The sequence below is a fragment of the Melanostigma gelatinosum genome (assembly GCF_949748355.1).
Source record: "Melanostigma gelatinosum genome assembly, chromosome: 2".
Taxonomy (NCBI): domain Eukaryota; kingdom Metazoa; phylum Chordata; class Actinopteri; order Perciformes; family Zoarcidae; genus Melanostigma; species Melanostigma gelatinosum.
Window position 1 is genome coordinate 17,077,228 of NC_136635.1, and position 19,986 is coordinate 17,097,213.

Consider the following 19,986-nt stretch of genomic DNA (forward strand, 5'->3'; position numbering starts at 1 on the left):
GCCGAGTGGGAGAGGTGTTGTTGCCCTGAGGAGGGAGCAGGACCGCGGGAGCACAAGCGACGCCGCCGCCACCTCACAACAACAACCCAGCATTTTGGAGACATTCACCAACTGTACTCCGCATGAGAAGAAGAGTGCCCGGTGGAAAGCCATCACGGATGCAGTCGCGATGTATATCGCAAAAGATATGGTGCCCATATACACCGTGGAAAAGCCGGGGTTTATTCACCTTCTCAAAGCTTTGGACCCCAGATACGTGCTACCAAGCCGTAAACATTTTTCTGACGTTGCCTTGCCTCGGCTGTACAATAGTACACGCCAAAGGATCTCTGCGGAGCTGGAGGGGATGTCATTCTACTCCGCAACAACTGACCTGTGGTCCAGCAGGTTGACCCAGACACCGATCCACTTGACTGGTGGAAGCGTCACCAACTTAACTTTCCAAGGATAAGTACTTTAGCAAAGAAATACCTCTCTGTGCCAGCTACAAGTGCCCCCTCTGAGAGGCTTTTCAGTGTGTGGGGGGGCATTGTTACATGCCACCGTGCATGCCTGAAGCCAGAGGTAGTAGATAAGGCTTGTCTTCCTGGCAAAAAATATTTAGAAAAAACATGCACTACTGTTTAATACTGTTGGTTATGTTGTGAATGCACTTGATTTTGTTTACATGCACTTATTTACTGTGCAAAATATGTTATGTTGATGTTAGATCAGATGTTGCACTTTTGAAAATGTGAATGTTAAAGGGTCACATACATTTTATTTCATGCTGTGTTTGTATCAGTGTATTCAGTTAGAAAAGCTTACTGTAAAAAGTTACATTTGCACAGTTGTTTACAATGGAAGGCTACTATTTAATGCCATTTAATGTTATGTTTAATTTAATTTTATATTTAAATGATTCAGGGAAACAAAAGAGTGACCAAATACTTTTTGTATACTACAGGCACCTTTCTACAATGTTCAGGTTTTGTTTGCACTTTATTTTTATCAACCTACTTGGGAAAATCATCACAAAATTAAATAAAAAATAGTTTTCAACAGCTTCTGTCATCTGCAAAAATTTGGGGGGAAAAAAATCGATTTAAATCGTGAATCGGATTTTTTGTAAAAAAATCGGAGATTTTTTTTTTAGGCCATATCGCCCAGCCCTACGTCACACCAACAACTGAGGTATCAACATCGAGCCATAAGCCCTTTGTTGATAAAATGCTTGTCATTCATAAATCATGATCAACTCCTTTGAACTCGTACTGAAGGGTGTCATTTTGTATTGATTTTGACTGTGATGTGACACAGTACATACACACGTACACAAACACACGCATATATAAAATATACATTTGTCTGGTTATTTTAACACTAAAGTGGTACCATCTCATCCAGGTTATGCATGTGTTTACCCTGCAGCGCCTGTGGCAGCAGCAGGAGAATGGGCTACAGTAGGACAGCAGCTAGCAGCTAGCTAGCCTGTTTGTTTAGTATGCCAATAAAGCCGGCCGGGCTCGACTGCTGTATCCTGGCAACCGGAGCCCAGCCTGGCGGCTCAGTCCCTGACCCGGGTCCATTCACTTCATTATGAACCCGTGTAGAGAAAGAAGAGCCCCGACACATGAACACACACACAAACGTGTGCTAACACACACAAGCGCTGAGTGGAAAGATGCATTATGCTAGAACAGAACTGTGTGCTTAAAAAGTGTGGAGCGTTGTATCAAAGAACAGTGAGTATCTGTACTTCTTGAGGGTGGAGATCCATTTTTGAATTATAAAAGATATGCATTTAGCATGCTAGCCTACATACTCTATACGGTATTGTTCCTGGTTTGCATTTTCAGCGAACAAGGAGGTTAAACAAAATGGTACAACATCTCGAGCTATCATTTCTTTTCCTACTTAATAAAAGTGAGCACGGTTAAATGTCGATATGAGCAGCAGCTGACACACAAGGGCATCTGGAAATGACAGACATGTATTTGAAATGTGAGCGAGTGGGAGTGGTTCTGTTATCCAAAAGGCTCTCGGAGCAGAGAGAGAGATGTGGGGAGGAATCCAATCACTTGGTCAGATTCTCTATTCTGAGCACGTTCACTCTCCCTTACACCTCTCTGTTCCATCCAACAGCCGCTCAGTGCTTGCTGCCCGCCTGCCAAATCATGGTGTCTTTGCCAGTGACCTCGCAAAGATAGTGGCAGACCTGCGCATATGTGTGTGTGTGATATATATATATATATATATATATATATATATATATATATATATATATATATATATATGCAGCTAGGCTGCAGGAAAGGCCAGAGACAATCTCGTGCTTTCTGGCTCCCTCCTCTCAATCCCTCAGCTTCATCAGTGCTCCGACTCATTCTCATTTCTTCCCCCTCTCAGAGTACTTCTCTCTCTCATCTGCCTTTCTCTCTATTCTCAACATCTCTCTCTCACATTGCCACAGCACACATGGAAATGCCTGTTGCCTAGCAACTCTGGGATGAGACAGATGCAGGCCTATCAGAGAAGCCGGTGAAAGAGTTGAGAAGAGAGAGAGAGAGATAGAGAACCTATTGATAGACGAGCGCTTCTGCATATATCAACCTTAAGCAATGAGGATTCAATCCCTTTCTGACCTTTGGATCACTGTCGGACAAAACAAAGCTGTTCCACTCATTCACGGACTACATGTTGTGATAACACAGCTACCACATATGTCTATAGTCATGTGGCACATGTGAACACTGCGACAGGACAACAACACAAGAGGTTGCGCAGTAAAACTGTACTATTGCTGAAAACATTAAACTGGTGTGTAGCAATCACACTATCGAGCAATTGGGGCTGTAGTCAACTAAAGAAAAGCAGTGTGTTGACTATTCCATCTACTCTTCAACATTCTCCAAATCCACTATTCATATTAACTTTTGATTTTAGGGACAAGATTTAAACCATTTTCTTTTTTAACGAGAGCCAATTCGTACCACCAAACTCGTAAAAATATGCATTAATCAACCAATCCAGGCACGCAAACTGCCAACTTTATGCATTATATATTAGTACAGCTGTCTGGACTGAGAGACAAGGACAGCTCCTGTCCTCTTGAGCTCCTCTCAAGGGGGACAGCTACAGCTTGAGCGGTCCTCCGTGTCTACTGAAGTGGGAAGATCTAAGCTAAATAATTGTTAAAATGATGTTCTTCATTGTTGAATAATAGCTCGACGAGTAACCTTTCGTTAAAGACATGAGCTCTGTCTCCCTCTCACCCTGAAAATACTGGATTAAGAAGCGCTTTTTTACGCAGTTAAGTAACACCAGCAAATATTAAATTATGTCCAACAAGAGCACATCAACCAACCTTTGGACCAACTGACCAGATGGTGTCAGCCCTGCAAGCAATATAATCCAACACGTTTGCAGAACTACCACCACTACGTCCACACAACAACAGCAGCAGCAGCAGCACTTAATAAATCAGCTGAAGCCACATTAGCTGCTCCAATTCTCTAGTTTGCTTGGCCTTATTTTCACATTGCCCAACACCCCCCACTGAGTTGTTAAGCAGGACTGATGGAGAGAATAACAGTGTTTGGTAGACCAGTCTTCCCATGCAGGGGATGCACACAGGCCTTGGAGGTGTCCTACTTACAATATTCTAAAAAGGGGTGATTTAAAGAGATACTTTTGCTATTTTAAATTCAACATCAGCATTTCTTCTTTCCTATCACTGTAAGTATTCCAGTTAGAAGTTGTTGGCACAGGCTCAGTCTGTGTGACAGCACGCATGAAGCAGCTACCCAGCCTGGCCCTTAAGCTACACCCACACTGAGCTGCTCACTGAATTTAGATCTCAAGACAGAAACACTTCTGTACAGAGAAACTTTTTGTACAGCAACCGTGAGTGCTCAATATTTTTGCAGCAATTCGTGGCATGTCTTTACCGTCAAGAAACACAGAACCAGGTTCATGCCCCGAAGATTCATGCCCCACAAACTCCAGCAGCAGTTAGCGGCTGACCGGCAGAATTGGCAGCGAATTGGAGAGACAACAAGATCCGGGAGCTCCATACCCTCCGGGCAGAGGACGAGAGCAGACAGTTTTACGTCACACAAGTAGATGACACAGTTGGGTTTAACGTCACGCCTCTTCGGCTCACGTGATGCCAGCATGCTATCTGAAATAATGCACTCGGCGGATCTTGCTTGTGGACTCTCCGTGTGAAAGAGCTATAGCGACCAGTGGACGCGCTTCATATTAACAGAAATAGACAACCTTTGCATTCCAGGTTAATGAAAAACAATAAATAATGATAATGCAGGGGCACCAGAGGAAGATTTGGGACAGGTTCATCCCACATTAAACAAAAAGCTGTGTAGCACAACTCAGTGGTTAATGGAAAGATAAGATCGAGGAGGGGGAGTGCCTGAATAAAAAACACATCTCTGGCAAAGACTGACACGGTTTGACCCGTCCTACATCAAAAACTGAATGAACTAACGGGTGAATAAATCTCCTTCCAGGACAGCAGAAAACTATTCTTCAATAACGAATGTTTGAAACGCTTCTGTATCCGACACATAACCATGACAAAGTGTGAGATTGCAGAAATAGATAGTTATTCTGGGAACATAAAACATGTTGAGATTCTACTAATGCCGTGAATAAAAGTCGATTCATCCTCGTATTCCTGAAGATGAAACGTTAGCTTACGTACTGTTCACATGCACTCGCATACATGAAAAATATACGATCAACGCCTTTGGCAAATGGACTTATTATATAGCTCCTTTCTACTCATTCACACACTGATGCCAGAGGCCGCCACACAAGGTGCCACCTGCTCATCAGGATCTAAACCAACCACACACACACACACACACACACACACACACACACACACACACACACACACACACACACACACACACACACACACACACACACACACACACACACACACACACACACACACACACACACACACACACACACACACACACACACACACACACCCTTACGGGAGCAATTGTTTGGTACAGCATCTTGTGGACTGGAGGAGCCGGGATCGAACCAAATATCTTCCAAATAGTGGAGCTCTATCTCTTGAGCCACAGCCAAATAATATTGTGGTTAGAATTGACTGCACAAGGACTGCTAATCAACAGGAATAAGGTTATACAGCCAATAGAGTGACTTTGGGGATTCTGGTGTATTTTTGAGTTACGTGCAGTGGTTTCATCCCTCTAATCAGACCAAACATAACCTTTCCAAAAATCATTTGACATAGGTGATCTATGCTGATAGTGTTGATCAGTGTCGACAAATAAAAAGGTTCATTATTCCCGTGACTCAAAGTTGGCGCATTACTGAATAACAGAGATGAGTAAATCATGCAATCTGGACTGTGAGGAACAAACTCCTTCATGTGAAGCTTTCATAAACAACAAAAAAAGCAACATCTTTCTTGAGATGGTCTCAGTAGTTATGCCACAGTTGAACAAAGAGAAAAAGCTGGAGAACGAGGGAGATGACATGCATCAGGGGTCCCGGGTCAGATTTGGAGCTGGGACATGATGGTTATGTGCTTTAGCTCACTGAGCAATGAGGCCGCCCCATCTGCCCATTATTGTAAAGTGTGCAACGTGTTACGATCTACATCATTATGCTCCGGCAAAAAGAATGCGCAGAGAGAAGAAGACGATAAATGATTAAATGTGCGTGTGCCTGCTTGAGAGAACATGAATGAGTGAGTGTTGTATGCACGCATGTGTGCAAGCGAGTGCGTATGGTAGTAGGATGTGAGGCCCGGCGACAGGCTCTACATTAATTCAGGATTACGTGAGGAGGTAAAAATAAATGCAGAGCAGAGGGAGAGAGAGCCCGGATGGATAATGAACGGAGCGAGAGAGCGAGGAGAGGCGAGGATGGTGGATCTGACCTTTCCACAGATGAGCATCATAATGTCTCACAAACAAACAGCGATGTGAGCCTGCCAGCATCTGAAGAGCGGCCCATGTTTGAAGCAGACTGCATGCTGTGATGGAATTCTGATTAAAGTTTTTGGCAGAAAAAAAAAACCCTGCATCGGTTTCACACAAAGGGCCAGATACTGGCAGACATCTGTCATTCGTCCGCTATTTGATCTCATTAGAAGTTGTGTATCTGCTGGTCCAGACCGCGCTTGTTCCTGTACATTATGGTTAAAGATCTGTTTACGGGATAACGACCAGGCTCTCAGCAGGTGACGGCCATCCTGTTTTGCATGAGGTTTTCTTTTTGCAAACACCTACTTGAACCTGCTCCATAAAACTATGTTATTCCACTTTGTCGCTCTTCTTGGTTTACTTTGGACTCTTCTGCTTTCTGCTAATTTCAGAATTTGACTCATGTTCATATTGACATAAAGCATGGGTTAAGAGTACATTTATTTGGCAGTTTTATTTACATTAATTAAATTTACAGTTACGATAACAATCTCTCACAATAAAAATCCACAATAGGCACGACGCCGTTTTCCTCATGTTCCTCACTTACTGCGATTACATTGCCTCACCTCATCTTACTAGGCACGATCAAGGATCCAAAATAAAACAAAGCCAACGTCCGACCATCAAGCACAAGATTACAATTTGCAGTTACTCCAAATTATGACGGTGATTCAAATAGACGAGTGCACGGATACTGTACTTAAAATTACATTGTTTCACATTGAGCAACAGTTAAATCAACAGCTGAATGCAACTTTATTCAGACAGACGAACACGTTCGCTTGCTCGACTGCACCGATCCAATGTGCTCGCTGAATAGAGAACATCAGCCATTTTCCTGTCCGTCATCGAGTCAGAACAAGACCAGCAGACATCAACTTGTTCACACTTGTAGAGAAGAATGAAATGACCAAGGAAAAGGAAAAGTCCAGCAGGACAAGCTGGAGGCCTCTCTCACGCACAAGGACGAGTGATGGACACATTGCAGCGTGTAGTGAACTCAAGTATTACACTCTTCATCTGTAGTTTTGAGTGTATGAAAACGGCTAGCAAATAATGCGGTGGCGTTTCTTTTTTTAGCAAATTTTATAAAATCGAATGCGATTTTTCAATTTCATATGACATTTAACCCGCAATTACAAAAGAGTATTCTAAAAGAATCTCTAAACGGAGGTCTTGTTTTCTGTGAAAAATATAACGGTGCACATAATCTATGCATGTATTGCTTTGGATAGATAAGAAACACCTATACATGTTTTGTGCTCAATGTTGATTGATTTGGAGTTTGTATATTTAGACTGGTGCAATACGTTAATGATGTGTAGTAAATTCTGTGTTTGAAATTAGCATTAAAATGGTTCTATTAGTGGGAATAGGAGTCATGTCTTTTGGGGTACTGGGGAAGGCCCCTCTGAGGAACAACGGTAACATTCTGCCGCACTGCTTTCTGTTATTACACCGGGACCAAAAGGTGGGACAGGCAGCTGACTTGGCACATATGGAGACAGAGAAGAATGACGACCAACAGCAGACAGAAAGCCAGACGAGCAACCCGATCCCTACCATAACAGTGGGACGCAGGCAGAGCCAGAGCAGAATCAACACATACAGCTACAACAACAGCCTTTTCCAAATGGAGCCTCGCTGCCGAGGAATCATTCCTCAGACACGCACAACGCACAACATACACATACGCGCACACACACACACACGGGTGCAGCGTAGCTGGGGACCAAACTGAATGTTAATGCTGTCCTGGTGCAGAGGGAGGCAGGATCCCAGATGAATTATAAATCACTGGGCAGGGCCGGATGGAGGGATGGAAGGATGAAAGACCTGCTACTGCAGAGCACAACCAGCTGAGGGCTGGGGCGGTGCCTGCTTAAAGAGGGGGCAGGGAAACCATGCCAGACTGAGGCAGTGTGGAGGGAATGTGCATATTCAGTAAAACATGCTGATTGTTCAGGGTATATACACACACATATACATCGACACACATATGTATGCAGGTATATATGCAACCTCAGTAATGATTAGCCTGACGACCATGTGATAAAAAGTGATGCTGAATCTTTCTGGTACACTACAGTGTCATCATCCAAGTGAGTATGAGCTCAAAATGAGTCTAAAGTCCGATGCAGCGTTTCCACCACATGTACTCAGAGGTGGCAGTAATCCTTGGGTGTAATATTGACCAAGATTTCAATCTCCCATTGCCAGCAACAACACACAGTAACAGACAATAGAGGAGTCGGACGTTGGAGGAGGAAGTCGATTCACATAAGAAGTGAGATTCTTATGTGATTCTGAATTAATTGATTTAAGAACTTTATCACTCGCTTTGTCTGACTAAAGCGAAGTGTTTTGTGACTACTTAACCCAGAGACTAGCTAAAGTAAGTGGAGCTCCAAGCTCTTGTTGTCCACAGTCCGTTTCAGTTCAAATAAGCTGCTACAGCCTGTGGATAACAAGAGCTGGCCTCCCGCAGTGCAAACGTTGCAGCAGAGATAGTAAGACCACTCCCACTGATATGATACTATAATAGCATCATAATGCAAATATACCTCAAAAAGAGCAATGGACTTAATCCTTAATGATGCGTCCTACGCGTATCGGACTACACCGCCATGAAACAGTCTTCAGTCTTTTGGCTAGCCTGGCCAAACGAACCCCAACCACAAATGACGACACAGTCACTCATAATGGAACAATCCATGTACTCATCAGATTGGACAAAGGCTCCAATTAGTGGATTGAAACAGTGCTGTTCACTCACAGAGACGTGAAAGCTCTCATAATTCCAACAATACATTGTAACCTAAATCTACATATAATACATTGTAACCTAAATTATTTAAGCCAAAATATATACCAAAAGCATTCTCTGTCCAGTAAAAGAGCAACATAGCTTGGAAGGACACATGCATGCTGTGACCACACATCACAGGGTCAAATCCTAAAAACACCCTCGGCTGTAAGTTTGGTCATACAACTCGACCTGGACTATAAAGAGTCAACTATGGCTCCTATAGGCGACCTGGCCTAATGCTTAAGCCAAGCAGCACAACACTAACAGTTTGCATGCAGTTTGGAGTTAGTATAAGTGTGTGTGTGTGTGTGTGTGTGCGCGCGCGCGCGTGTACGCACGCTCTAGCTCTCCATCTTTGTTCGAAATGGAAACTGCAATAATTGAAGGAGGCACTACCCTGAGGGAATTGTTGTTCACAAGGCATCACTTCTGAGCTTGAGCCTGTACACAGATGTGCACAGACACACAAACACACCTCCAGACAACAGCTATCAACACATGTATGCAATTTAGCCAATTAAAGCTTTAACCCATAACCCAGTGCAGCCCTACCGCAGAGGTAACACAAACTGTTTTCATGTTAGAAGAGAAAAGAGAAAGGATTTAAAATAATAATAAAAAGGTCTGATAGTGATAAAGCAGGAAAAGGGTGAATCATATATTAATAGAAAATGGCAATGCGTTGGCCGTTTCCCTTTTCAATCCACTATACCAGGGGTGTCAAACTCATTTTCACTCTGGGGCCACATCAGCATCACGGTCGCCCTCAAAGGGCCGGTTGTAAATGTAAGACGGTGTAAATGTAACTACTCCCTAACATATTTAGTTTAGTTTCCCGGGATATCTGTGACTTCCACAACACCTACTAAGCAGAAATAGGTTATTTTTTCCATGGTTAATGGCGGACAGTTGAACGGCTTTCAGGGCGATAAGCCACGCCCCCTCTCCGGCGCGTCCAGTGCGAATGAACACAAATAGCCCCCGGCGAGACCGGCGGCGCGAATGGTTCAACTCAATTTTTTTTTTTATACTCAAACATCTCTGTGACTTATTGAGTGGCGTAATAATCGCGCGACACAACGAATCGAAAATGAAATTCGTTGCCAACTCTTTTAATAATCGATTTTATCGATTCGTTGTTGCAGCCCTACAGACAATTGGAACAGCAGCTTACTTGATGACATCACCACCTCAGCTGGTCTCATGAGTTTAACCCGTTTTTGTCTGTAAAGTATTTTTACAATCAAACTAAATATGACAACCCTGCTGTTTTCGTTTTCATTTAAAATCAAAAATGATATATTATTTACATATATATATATATATATATATATATATATATATATATACACATATACATACATACAATTATATATATATATATAAATAAATATATGTATGTGGATCAGATCCCGCGAGCAACACCTCACATCTCCGAAATCGTCGGAGCAGATGTTTAAAATCGGCTGAATCTTGACAAACAGACCACAGATTTGGTGCTTAAACAACTAACTTCTCGCCTCAAAACATCCTAAAATTGCTTTCTGTGACTTAACAGTAGTATTTCGTAAGTTCCAACTTCCAGTGATTTCTCCTCCGCCATTGTTTCCTGTTGCTGATGCAACATGCATTCTGGGATATTTGGCTGTCCCAAGTACAGACAAGTCACCTCCGATGCATCCCCGGTAAAATGGGCGGAGCCACATCCGGGGATTAGGACCGTGCTTGGCTCGATGTGAACTTTGAATTGGAACAGTACTTGGGCTGAGACCGATGACGTTTCAGTACAGAGAAGTACGCATGTTGAGAAAGGCACGATCACTTGTTGGAAATCCTCTTTATGGGTTGTTGCATCTCCTGTCCACCTGTTGTGATAGTTTTAATGTCGGCACACAGACAACATGCTATCTCATAATTTCGACCATGGGGATATTTTTATTTTAACATCTAACTTTTAATTTTTGTAAAAAAAAAATTAAATATAATTTTTTTTTTTCTGCTGGCGGATTCACGGGCCACATAAAATGACGTTGCGGGCCGGATCCGGCCCGTATGTTTGACACCCCTGCACTAGACCAATACCCGATAAAGACCTCTGATAGGAACGTAAGCACCAATTCAGTCCTTTAATGATGATGTCATACAGCAGCTGTTTGCTTCGTAGCAGGCTCTGCTGTGTCCTTTAACAAAACACATGATATTCCATTTCTGGAACATGTGTAGATTCAAACACTATCTTGGGAAGCAGCCATTTATGAAGAGAACAATGGCCAGATTTCCATTAAGGAGTGCCGACACATTCAATTTACCAACACGGATTAGTGATGTTCATGATTGATCAATTATCTATTTTCCAACAATGCAAGTAGGGGAGGGGGTGAGATGGGTGTGTCCCTCCTCTATATGCCATCTTTATTTTACTACTCTTATGCAGTGCACTTGAGGCCTGGCACCACATGGTTGATGAGTGTTGCACAGCAAAGCAACACGGTGGAAATCCCAGTTGAGTTGCATTCTGCTGGCTCGTCAAGTTAGCTAGCCGTCCTGAGGTTCATGCCAACATCGTACTATGAGCTCCACTTTCTCGCAGCGACTCCCAGAGCGGCCCAGAAAGCAACCGCAACAGACATCGCAACAGGCGGCGTAGCTAGCCTGCTACGGCTAGGATACAGACGTCAAGTCTTTGGGGACAAGCAACGCGTCGCACAAGCTTCAGAAACAGTGAAAAGCAAAAAAAGAAGTTAAAGAGCATCCGATCTTCTGGTGGAATGGAAATATCATAGATTTCCCTCGCTGGCACAGTTACCACAGTATCTGTGCATCCCAGGGACGTTGGTTCCTCCTGAGCAGCTGGTTCTACAGACTGTAGTGAAAAGAAATCCGGGAAGACTGACGTGTGTTGTCGACAGATCAGTTGAGCCTATTTTATGTTCCCTCTTGATAACAGGCACTTGCTCCTGGCAGCCCACAGCTCTTTCCATTGATACAACACTGAGTTCTTGGCTTTAAGCACTACGTCCGCAACGTGTATCTTGTATTATGTAAATGATTGACAGTGAAGACGCCCACTCTCTTACGGAAAACCTACTTTGAAGATGAGCATGAGAGGCCGAAGAAGGAGAAAACCGCCGAATAGAAATGCATGTCATGGTGGTGCCTTCTGGCAAAAAAACACAAACAGAAAAGTTTATACTGCTGGCACACTTTTAGATTTCCCCAAAGACTACCACTAACATCACAATGAGTATTCTCTTGAGTTTGGGTGCTGTAATCGCCAAATATCTCCAAGACCAAAATCACTCATGAACTGTTTTATCACGTCTGTGGATTGCCAGGTACGCTTATTATTTGGATTTTTAGATCTGTCCACTGATGGGTCGATAACTGTGTTGAAATCACCTCCTATTATGACTGGGCAGTTACAGATGTTTGAGAAGGATAAAAAAAAAATTACGAAAAAAGGATGGGTCATCAGTGTTTGGGCCATAAACATTACAGATTGTGACTGGACTATTGTTGATGGATATGTTTATAATGATAACGGCCTTCAGGATTGGTGATGGTGGAATTATGGACAAAATAAACTTTTTTTGTTAATTAAAATACATACCCCTCTGTTTTGAGTTATAGTGAGCCGAGAATGAGTGAGTGAATTGTGGTGATTTAAATTTGTTGTGATCTGATTCTGAGAGGGGCGTTTCTTGTAATAAGCATATATCTGCTTGCAGTTTAGCCAGATGATTCAAAACTTTAATTTTTTTTGCCTGAGAACCAATTCCACGGATATTCCAGGTTAAGAATTTGATAGATGACATGTTGATTGGGTTAATATAGACTGAACATTAATGTTGATAAGTGTAAGTGTGTCTAAGTGTGTGTGTGTGTGCGTGTGCGAGTGAGAATGACACAGCAGGACCTGCAGACACTGAATCAGGGGAAAACAAACACATAAGAACATGAACACAACAAAGTAAGTAAAACAATACACAAAACAAAAATACAAAGGTGTATGTGGTCCAGATAGGGTTTCATACTGTCTGGCACATTGAGACGTAGGTGCAATACCATACAGTATAATAATCGAAACAGTGCAAATGCAGACAAAAGCAAAGGGGCATACCTAAACTACGGAGGGGGGTTTATCATATGTGAATGTGTGTGTGTGTATGCGGAGCCGTAGAGGCAGGAGAGCGAGAGAGTCTAGAAAAGCCAGGGGGTGACTGTTAGGATCTCGGTCTGACCTAGTGTGTGCTCCTCTGTTTTTCCCCCTGTCAGTGTTGTTGTTTGAAGGCCATGTGCTAATGTTTTGTTTGTGTGTCAGCCTATAGTTTCCACCCCCGAGTTCCATCTCCAACCACGCCCCTCTCCCCAGGCTCAGCTGTGGGGAATTCCGGTGATCAGCGCCGACGGACTTAAATACCCCCAGCTGTCCTCCGGCGCGTTGTCAGTCCGTACGGTTACCAGTCTGGTTCGAGTCTCCGTGAGTTTGAGCAGTGTTTTCATGAACAGTTATTTCTAACCTTTCTGGCTGTCTGCAGCACTCCTGCCGCGCAGAGTCGATCCTCGGGAATTCACCTGTGCGCAGAGGCCGATCCGAGTAGTACCACGGAGTTCACTGGTCGGCATCTCGTGTTTTCATCCCGGAACGTTTCCAGCCGTGAGTAAGGTTGAGTTTCCCTCCCGACTCCGGAGGCTGCATCATCCTTCCTCGGTTGAGTTTCCCTCCCGACTCAGGGAGAACGGACAGGCTTTGGCCACTGGACACGAGCCGTAGTCTGTTTGGATATTTTTGTCTGTTTAGGTCTGCAGCTATATATATATATATATATAATAAAGATCTTGAAGGATTAATCTGCTGTGTGAGCGTGCGTTTGGGTCCATCTACTACACCACCACATAACAGAACGACCTGACCATAATGGACCCAGCAACCACAGGAGCAGCTACACTGTACGGCCCTAACAGTCTGCTGGAGGAGGTGAGAAGTGTCACTGCTGAGATTTCTCGGATTGGCTGTTTCGTGCAGGAACTAGCCCGGGCAGTCAGGTCTCCACCAGGTCCAGCACCTGCACTATTCCCTCCAGTCCTCGCTCCGCCGGTCTGGGGATCCCCTGTGCCGGTTCCAATTCCCTATGACGGAACACTGGGGAAGTGCCAGGGCTTCCTGTTGCTTTGCCAACGAGTGTTTGACCGTCGGCCTCAGGCTTTTGCCTCGGACGGGTCCAAGGTCGCCTACGTGGTTGGATTACTGCGGGGAAGGGCTTTGGACTGGGCTGCGAGAACATTAAGTTTTGATCGGCCTAATACTGTGGGTTATGTGGACTTTGTGGCGGCTCTGATGAGTTTTTGACCCTCTGGGGAACTCGGATTATTTGGCCAAGCACCTTCTCAGCCGGAGAGGGAGCCAAGCAAGTGTAGCGGAACACTCGGTGGCCTGGCCGACTCCGGCTCCCCGTATTCGGACGGCATTGCAGCCAGCTCCTGTTCCTGCCACCTCTTCGCCGCAGCCCGCTCCGGTTCCTACCGCCTCTGCGGCACAGCTTTCCCCAGTCCCGGCCGCTGCCGTCCCAGATCAGCAGCGACCTCCAGTCCCGGCCGCTGCCATCCCAGAGCAGCGACCTCCAGGTCCCGCCGCTGCCGTCCCAGAGCAGCAGCGACCTCCAGTCCCGGCTGTCGTCTCGGAGCCGCAGCTATCCCCGGACATCGCGGTCTCAGAGCCAGAGCCGCTCCCAGTCCCGGCCGCTGCCGCCTCTACGCCAGCTCCAGTTCCTGCCGCTGCCGCCTCTACGCCGCAGCCCGCTCCAGTTCCTGCCGCCTCAGCGCCGCAGCCCGCTCCAGTTCCTGCCGCCTCAGCGCCGCAGCCCGCTCCAGTTCCTGCCGCCTCAGCGCCGCAGCCCGCTCCAGTTCCTGCCGCCTCAGCGCCGCAGCGCCAGCTCCAGTTCCTGCCGCCTCTACGCCGCAGCCCGCTCCAGTTCCTGCCGCCGCAGCGCCAGCTCCAGTTCCTGCCGCCGCAGCGCCAGCTCCAGTTCCTGCTGCCGCAGCGCCAGCTCCAGTTCCTGCCGCCGCAGTGCCCGCTGCCGTCTCGGAGCAGCAGAGACCTCCCGTGCCCGCTGCCGTCGCGGGGCAGTAGAGACCTCCCGTGCCCGCTGCCGTCGCGGGGCATCAGAGACCTCCAGTACCTGCCACTGCTGCACCAGCATCCTATTCTCCAGAGCCCTTCAGCCCGCCCGGCCGTCCGCCGGAGCACCCGTGTCCGGAGCCCTTCAGCCCGCCCGGCCGTCCGCCGGAGCACCCGTGTCCGGAGCCCTTCCGCCCGCCCGGCCGTCCGCCGGAGCACCTGTGGCCGAGGCTCTTCTGCTGCCCCGTGGCCGGTCAGAGCCAGTCACCCCTCCTCCGGACCCCCTCCGCCCACCCTGGCCGGCCTTCTAGCTGTGGGGCCATCCCTCCTCCGGACCCCCTCCGGCTGCCCTTTTTTGTGTCTGGTGGTACGTCTGGAATCCGTACCTTAAGGGGGGGGTACTGTCAGGATCCAGGATCCCTGTCTGACCTGACGTTCCATGGCCACACCCTTGAGTGTGCACAGCTGAGGACACTCCAGCTGATCACCTCCTGCTGCCTGACACACCAGACTCAGGGCCCACTAATGAGTCTCCTGGCACTACATAAGCTCTGGCCCTGCAGTCTGGGGTTGTCAGGTCGTACCGTCTTTCACCCGCGTCAACCCCGTGGCGTCCTCTGCCCTCCTTGTGTGTATGGATTACACGCCGCCGCTCTGCCCTCCTTGTGTGACACGGACTACTCTCGCCGTCAAGCTGCCAGCCCTCCGGTGTCGAGCCACGGGCCTCACACCGTCGCTCTGCCACTCTGGTGTCGGACCACGGGCTCCACACCTTCACACATTTGAAATAAAACCTGTTCATAGTAACTTCTGTCTCCTGTGGTCCTGCGTTTGGGTCCTACCTGCGAACGCCCACATAACAGTGACGTCCTTATCGCGGTACAATTGTCCATCTATATATAATTTGTCCAGTGATATTATTGCTTTCTTTCCTTCTTTCATCATGTTTTTACGGATTGGAAACAAAACTTTGCGTCGTTGGATGATTTCTTTTGGATATTGATCGTTGAGTCCGTAGTCCGTTCCTTTGAGCTGCCTGCCTTGTTGCCTGACCTAAGTGTTCAAACTTAGCGATGATTGGCCGTGGTCGGTTATTGTTGTTCCTTGGTCCCAGACGGTGTACGCGGTGGAATGTGATGTTGACGGTCTCTGCGGATAGTTTGAGTTGTTTGGACATGAATTCTTTGATTGATTTTTCGGGGTCTTCTGTAGTTTGAGGACAAAAGGACACACACATGACACGCTAAGGCCATTTTGGATCTGGGTCAGGATGTTTCGCTGGTCCTGGCTTTACACTCTTAGACGCCTCAGACAGACCCTCTGAACTCACAGGAAGATGATCTTGATACAGGAAACTCATCTCAATGGCCACCTTCAAATAAAAAATGGCTCAAGAAATAGTTTTGAACGTGGATGAAGAATTCCGCCTTTGACGATTCAGACACATAAATGGCCATGTGAAGAGGCCCTGGTTTTCTATGGGGGGTGGGGGAGGGGTGTCTTCAGCTGAGAAGCAGAAGGCAGTATTCATATGCAGATACTCTGCCATGTGTGGAAGGAGCACAGAAGAAAGGGCTTCCCTCCACACTAGAAACACACCGTGAGCTAACCAGTCAACAGGTAGCAGGCTGGAGGACTAACAGACGCAAGCACCACCAACAGATGTGCCGTGTGCAATGGCCTGGATTAGACCCGACATTAGACATGGTCACGCAATGGGTCTGGGCTTTAAAAAACAGGGAGCATAAGTATTATTGATCTAAAACGATACGCCTCGGTGTATAATGAAGAACCTAACTACAATTATATATATATATTTTTTTTAAAGGTGAAAGCCTGCCTAGGTCAAGACACGACAATGTCCAACTGTCCCTCTGATAGCAAACTTAAATCTCAACAGAAATCTGGAAATAGGCCGAAGCATTTCATTCCTGACGCAATAATAAATCTGCTTGCCGCAGCTGATGGATTCAGCATCGAGGTCAGAGGGAATGCAGTGAACGGGGAAGAAGGGGCCGAGCACGACTGGTTGTTACAACGCAGATGTAGAGAGTTTGTCCTACAAAACATGTACTGCACAGCAACGCTTTATCTCCAGTAGCAGAAAAACAAACACACCATAAGAAATTCAGAGTATACTCGAGTACAAATTAAGCAGAAAAGCAATTTCAAACAGAAAATAGTTGTCTGTTGCTGGCACACTCAAACACACTCTTACACAACGCGGAACGTGAGAGGGCTCAAGATAGAGCAACCAAGCAGGGATCAGGCTTTTGAAGCATAAAGGAGTGAGTCATGATGACCTACATAGGCATAGAGAGAGTGAGAGAGAGAAGGAGGTGTGTGGGGGGGAGAGATTCCTTCTGCATATCAAAGTGTTTACTTGGCTCTGCATGCGCCTTCTCTCTGGGAGGGAGGGAAGGGAGAAAAAGGGAGGGGGGGTAGATAACGGTTGCATGGAAAAGAAAACGAGAGGACAGGAAGGAGGGAGTTAAATAATACAATGGCCGTCACTGTTGCCTCCTTGATCTCTTGCACTTCAGGACATACTGAAAGCACAGCCAGCAAACCCCCCCCCCCCCCCCCCACAAAATATACCCTGAAAGCAAAGCGCACACACACAAACTAGGTCGACAACATCATCGTTATGGTCTGTAAGCACCAGTAATCCACCAGCATCTATCCACTGTCATCTATTGTGATGTGGACGTGTGAGGAGGCCGTGCAGCGTCCCCGCGATACATCAGCGAAGGAGACCAGCAGCATTGCTGGCTGATCAATAAGCACTGCAGAGAGATCCCGTTGCCTTTGAAGCCGAGCCGTGGATCTGGTTTCCTAATCACCTCCACCACTGCACCCTGTTCCTCCTCCTTGTTGTCCCTCCCACAGATTTTCCAATACAATGGAGCAGTTTTCACACTACATGTGGGCCTGAGCTGGGTTGGCCTGTTTGGGAGAAGAGAGAGGGGGAGTAGTAGCTTCAGAGGGAAGCGAGAAGAGAGAGAGAGAGCGAAGAGAGAGAAGAGAGAGAGAGCGAAGAGAGGAGAGAGAGACAGAGAGAAGGCAAAGGAGAACAAGGGAAAGTGGTAACACAGAGGAGAAAGCTATCATTTCTGGAAATGGGACAACAGCCTAGCATTCACACTCTGTGCTTCATCGTTTGCAGTTGAATTGGTTTCCAGATCAAAGTGAATGGAATCGTAACAGTGTTCCGTGTCGAGGCCTTTTGACTTCCTTTGAGACTTTACACTGGAATGAAAGCAGTGCGAAGATAAATCATCTTTTGAGAAACCTACACAGTTAACACCTAATGGGCTGACACTAAACCGAGGCCAGAGTACTTGGCATTTGCAGATATATATATATATATATATATATTTTTTTAAATCTTACATAATCTTGCCCAAGTATCACACTATACAGTTTGTCTGCAACATGTAAAAACAATTCTTTAAATGGGAAAGTAAGTGAATGCACAGTGCAAATTATTGTATAAGATATGTTTGGTTGTAATAGATTGTTTGTGCCAGTACAGTAACTACCTTTTAAGAAGATTTATAAACCTGTTTGCAAAAGACAACGTGAAATACAAGACAACGGTTACTCCCCAATCCGTGCAGTCTACTTTCTCTCTCTTCCGTTTTGTGCTGCATCAGCTTTATATGCGGCAACGGGAGCTCAGCCAAAGAGCTGTAAACTGCAACCAAAACAACATCATCTCTCTGAATACCACACACCGACTGTGGTGGACAATGGGTTAACTCGAGTATGGCATGTAAGGATTGGTGTGTTTGTGTGTGTGTATTTGTTTTCAGGTGGTATTTTGTAAACGGGCAATGGGGGGGGAGGGGGGGGGGGAGGTTAGGGGAAAGAGTCGGGACATCTGGGGGAGGGGGAGTTGTGAGGAGGGGGGAGATGCACTAAAAGGGCCGGTGAATTATTGATGAGCCCTCAGGACTAATGCACGGACACACACACACACACACACACACACACACACACACACACACACACACACACACACACACACACACACACACACACACACACACACAGAGCGTGGATATTGTTACACATTACATCATCCGTGCCACCACCCACAACCTCAGCCTGGAGTTAGCCCGTCTGTCCTCCTGTCTCTCTAACTCAACCCGTCTCCTGTCCTCTGTCACGCTATCCCCACCGTATTTTTCACACTCTGCTACAGAGTCCTGCTGGATAATAACAATCTCCTGGATCTCCTCATCACACTAAGCCAAAAGCATGTAAAAAAAAAAAAAAAGAAGAAAGAAAGAAATGTAATGTCGAGAGCGAAAGGTACACTATTTAGAGCACGCTAACCACAACATCGGAGTTCATGCAGAGGCTTTTGAAGTCTCTGACAACAAACGGTGTGTAGGCCAAGCATGGCACATGGAGCTGGACACGTCTATTCCATAACAACACAAAGGAGGGGGGGGGGGGGACTGAGCCAATCGAGCTGCCACCCCTACTCTATGCTCTGTGTTTGTGTGAGAGAACAGAGCGAGAGAGTGTGAGTGTCATGGGCCCTGCAGGAAGTGTTTTCTCCGAGTCTGGAGAGCAAGAGAAAGCACAAAGCTGAAGCCAGATGAAGAGGTTAGGACATATTAGGGGAACAATAAGAAGTGAGAAAGATAATCTGGACTTTTGCTCTGCTCTGTTGTAGTGTATTCAGGGTATAATGAAGGCCGCGGCTTACTTATTGATAGCACGATGCTGTTGGAATACTAAACTAGATCCCATAAGAGCCTAAGCAATCTGCTCAGTGGTCCAACAGACCTGTCCACCTCAGCCAGTGAGAACGAAGACAAACACATCCATTATTCATGCAATTTCCTCATATACTGCCTTTACCTCGACATGAATGGCTTTTCTAATACAGCATCTCTCCAAGTCAAAACAAGAGTGAGAGGGGAAGGAGAGAAGATAAAAACAAGAGCATGCTGTAGTGAGAAAAGATCAGGAACCAAACGGGCATCTCTAAAACTCATTTGTAGATATCAACAAAAGGAAGTCATAGTTTACCCAAATAATGATCTTATTGGGGCAAAGGCATGCATTAT

General features: G+C 46.1%; 1 protein-coding gene across 3 annotated transcripts in view; it reads right to left on the reverse strand.

The window, feature by feature from the left end:
* ankrd11 (ankyrin repeat domain 11) overlaps positions 1–19,986 on the reverse strand; it is a 101,451-nt gene that overhangs the window by 29,601 nt on the left and 51,864 nt on the right. Inside the window, exon 1 of one of the 3 annotated variants that reach the window (XM_079288184.1) lies at positions 11,873–11,940. The exons of the other annotated variants lie outside the window; for them this stretch is intronic. The gene's annotated coding sequence lies outside the window, so the exon portion shown is untranslated. Of the gene's footprint in view, positions 1–11,872; positions 11,941–19,986 lie in introns of those variants that run through there. 3 annotated transcript variants of the gene reach the window in all.